The sequence below is a fragment of the Cololabis saira genome, chromosome 8 (genome assembly GCF_033807715.1).
Source record: "Cololabis saira isolate AMF1-May2022 chromosome 8, fColSai1.1, whole genome shotgun sequence".
NCBI classification, from domain to species: Eukaryota; Metazoa; Chordata; class Actinopteri; order Beloniformes; family Belonidae; genus Cololabis; species Cololabis saira.
Genome location: NC_084594.1, coordinates 1,245,717 through 1,249,923, shown reverse-complemented (window position 1 = coordinate 1,249,923; position 4,207 = coordinate 1,245,717). Strand labels below are relative to the sequence as shown.

At 35.1% G+C, this 4,207-nt stretch overlaps 1 long non-coding RNA gene across 1 annotated transcript; it reads left to right on the top strand.

Annotated features, from left to right (window-relative positions):
- Positions 1–1,561: 1,561 nt before the first annotated feature.
- Positions 1,562–2,374, top strand: LOC133449200 (uncharacterized). The gene is made up of 3 exons (XR_009783010.1): positions 1,562–1,621; positions 2,110–2,209; positions 2,319–2,374. It is a non-coding gene; the product is annotated as an uncharacterized LOC133449200 (long non-coding RNA).
- Positions 2,375–4,207: the final 1,833 nt, after the last annotated feature.

Here is a 4,207-nt window from a genome sequence, read left to right as displayed (position 1 = left end):
GGCAGTTGCAAGGAGAAGGACCTCACCTTGTACCACAACATATGATGGAAGCAAACCAAAGGTTATTTTTGTTGCTTGTGTTGGTAGTTTATTTAGAAAATAAACTTAGATTAAAACACCTGTAGGTTCAAAATGCTGCTCCATTTCTTATCATACTTACCAAAGTCTTGATTCACTGAAATCCCTATTTGTAGGTTGGTTATGCTTTTAATATCTTGTCTCATCTTGTTTATGAAAAATGATATGAAGTGAATGTCACCCACTGAATTATTTTTGTCTGAAACTATAGAACCTTGAGTGATGAATTAATCTGTTTTGAATATACCAAAATGCACTACAGTAGCTAGTAAAACATTTTGTTTCTCCTGCTGGCTGCAAAGATGAAAGAGAAGAAGAGGGTCATGTCATACACATAAAATCCTTAATGAATTCATGACACTGTAATACTATGATGTTTTATAGTTGAAATGTTTTTCTAAAAAATCTCTTCACCAGAAAGCATCTGTGGTATAGTTCATATGTTGTCATATAATAGATTCTTTCTCTTCGGTACAGAAAAAAAGAATTACTGCAACTTCCAGTCTCACTTCAGATGAAGATGAAACACAGATTGACCAATCACAAGTTCTTCAAACAAATGTAAGTATTTACAGGAATAAGGGAATATTGTGGGAGGATAAGACATATGTAGCAGGGCGAGTGCTACGGGGGCCCGACCGACAGGACAGGGAGGTTGATTGGGAACACCTGTGCCCTAATCAACCTGAGTGGCTGCACCTCCACCCTGCCACAACATATTTTTCATTATAAGTTGCTTTAGGTTTGACAGCAGTGCAGTTGCAGAAGTGGATGGTGGCACCCCAGCTGTGTTAGTTTTGAAATACTGACTGTCTAGTAAGTACAAAAAATACTACAAAAAATGACACATTGTATGATATGAAAAGATAAAATTAATTAAATTGAACTTAGGCGTATTGTAAAGGTACAAACTGTATGCGAGTGCTCGGGTTGGGCAATAATACGATCTTGATTCGGGATTGCGATAAAATGTTGTTTAAATATATATATATATATATATATATATATATATTTTTTTTTTTTAAAGTAAAATTTGATGTTATTAAACTTTATTAAGTTTCAATGAATCGCTTGTTTTTTTTTGTTTTTTTTTTTTCAAGTTTCAATCAGGATGCTCCCTTAACTGGCTACGTCAACAAAAACTACATATCGTGATAAATACAGAGATCGATCAATATGGAAAAAATATATCGTGATTGAAGTTTTTGCCATATTTTTCAGCCCTAGTGAGTACTGTTCCTCTGGTGAAATATGGTCTGACAATACCTTAATAAGCTGTGCAGTAGGTTATAGATCCTAAAACTTCTACAAAGATGGATATTTACCCCTCTCTTGCCTTTGCTGTTTAACATTTGACTTTTTCTGCCCTTTGTTTAAGAAGCCGAAGATGACAAGGGCTGCAAGAGACAGAGTCCTTTCCCAACTGAAATCCTCACTGCTGAGAAGAAATCCAACAACCTCCACCCCCTTGACGAGTGAAGACGATACAGACATAGACACCAATGTGGACTTGTTTGACCCACCTCAGGCTTCACGATCAACTGTAAGTATTTACAAAACGCAAGAAATGAAACTAGAATTAGGGCCCTATGGTTTCCGCGATCACGGAATTGAGCAATAAAAACGGAATCTAATTTTTAACATGGAATATCGTGGAAAATGACATAATTTGACTGAAATGCTGCTATCATGGGGAAGAGGAACGTAAACCCAGGGAGAATTTTACCGGAGGGATGCTAATCTGCGTGACGCAGCCCTGAAATTCACCTGCGCCCCCTCCTGCTTTAAAACAATCTGTTAGGGCCCTATAGAATCTTCAATTACTCCTATGTGGTTGTTTGCCTCCACAAACCTGTCAGGTGTGAAATTGTTCCTTCAAAGTATTCACTACATATATGACTATTAACAAACATGGATGGAAACTGCACATTTACTGGTTCGGGGATGCAAACATCTCCATGATGGTAATTCCTGTTTTGCTTCCAGGTGAGTCATACTAACATAGCATTGTTGACATTTTGATTTCTGCAGGACCTCTGCCAAGAGGCAAGTGAAGAAGAGGAGAGTCTACTGATGGATCAATCCAGATCCAGTGTTAACATGCAACAGGAAGTGATGGATGCTCTGAAAGGTATTCATACAAAGAAGAATTGTTTATGTTGTTTATGTCAGTAATTGTATCGATAGGAGTCTTATCTCTCATATATCTGTGACTGTTGTGTTTTTTTTCCTTAATGCAGAAATACCAGCCTTAGTCAAGTGTGTCACAGATCTTATTACAACCATGAAGAGAATGCCACCTTTCATGGACACTGACAGTACAAGTTCTGGTTCTTCCAGTCCTGCTCCAGAAATGGTATGTTTTGCATATACACATTTTGTAAATACTTAATAATGCCTTTTATTACAGGAAACATTTCATCCAAAATTATTGTAAACTACTTGACTGTTAGCAGTTTTGTTTCTGTAGTCTCGAACCACATTTTGCCCCTACTGTATTTGATAGAAACTGTATTTTCCATTTCAGCATGCAGTTCAGAAATTATACTTTAATTCATTGAAGACCACTTGCAGAAATTACAACTTAACTAACATTTGGCATTCTATAGTTCGACTTTGCCTTTTAAGAAATGCATTCCAGCAACGTATTCCTAATGCCATTTCTAATAATTGACTAACTTTATTTCTTTGGCACAGATTCCCGTGGGTAACACGGGGGTGCAGGTCAGCAGAAGCTGTTTCCGAAGACTAAACCGAACAAGAATGTCCCTGTTCACACAGGAATTAGCTGTGCTCATCTTTGGGCGGGATGTGTTGGCATCCTCGACTCTAACAGGAAAATCAGGGCCTACTGGAACAGCAAAAGAGCAGCTACATCCGGAAAAGCTGAGTGCCCTTGTTGGTAAGTATTGGTTAAGTCTATTTTTCCTTATTATCATTTTGTTTTTCTGCCTCCACCCTTGCCTTGGCCATAGCCAGAAGCAACATGTTTCAGGTTTTCCTCGTGTATGTACGCCCCCTTCTTGCTAATGTGATAACTCTGGAAAAGCATGATTTGTAATACCATTTTATTTGTCCTTATCTATTTTACAGATACAGTTATTGCTGAATTTCCAGGAACAACTGTGTCTGATGTGAGAGCAGTGATTCGGAGAAAATGTAACAATGAGAATTTTGTGACCAAAAAGAAACAGTAAGCAGTAACTGATTGTAATAGTTTTTGTTTTGTTTATTTTTTGGTGGACATACATTTTGAGTTTAAACAAACTGTGTCAATGTTTCAAAAGTCAGTTTAATGTTCATTTCTGTCATTCTTACTAGCTTCTCTGCGGTGCACAGCTAGCACATCTAGTCTTTCTTCTGAAGATCAAGCTGTTCAGGTCTCTGTAAAATTTGTTGATAAACTTTTTTTTTTTTTTTTTTTTTTTTGTGAACTTAGTAATAATAAAAATAATTCTCTGGGGTCAAATGATCCAAATTTGAAAAAAAAATGTTACGATGAAGCTGTTTGAAAATGTTTAGATGTACCAAGACTAAACTTTACATCTTTAAGTTGTACTTGATTTATGTACATTTTTCCTGCAATGCCGTGCATGTTAAAAATAAACTTTTTTTCTACTCCAAGTATGTTCTAATTATTTTTTATGTTTACTTAAAAGTCATTCCAAATTCAAATTAATTATGAAAAAATTGTACTTTCTGTGTACTATTGAAGTGTATTTTTAATGAAGTACATCTAGTATACTTCCTGCGCACATAATTAGTGTACTCACAGTGTACTATTTTCGATGTGCTAACAATGTACTTAGTATACTAATGATATATCATCAGTGCTACTTAAGACATACTAAAGTACAACTTGGTGTACTTATCTGTACTATTTTGAGACACCATTAAGATGAACTATAATATACTTAAGTACAACTTTGGAATTTTTATTAAATTTTGTAAATATATTTAAAATGCAATGGCAACACATTATAATTGAATTAGAAATACATTTCCAGTATATTCTAAATGTATTAATAGTAATCTGAAAAGTGGATTAAAGTATACTTTAAATCGAATTAAAGAACATTTTAAATAAGTACAGTATTAGTAGAGAAAATTGTACTTAAGTATGTTTAAG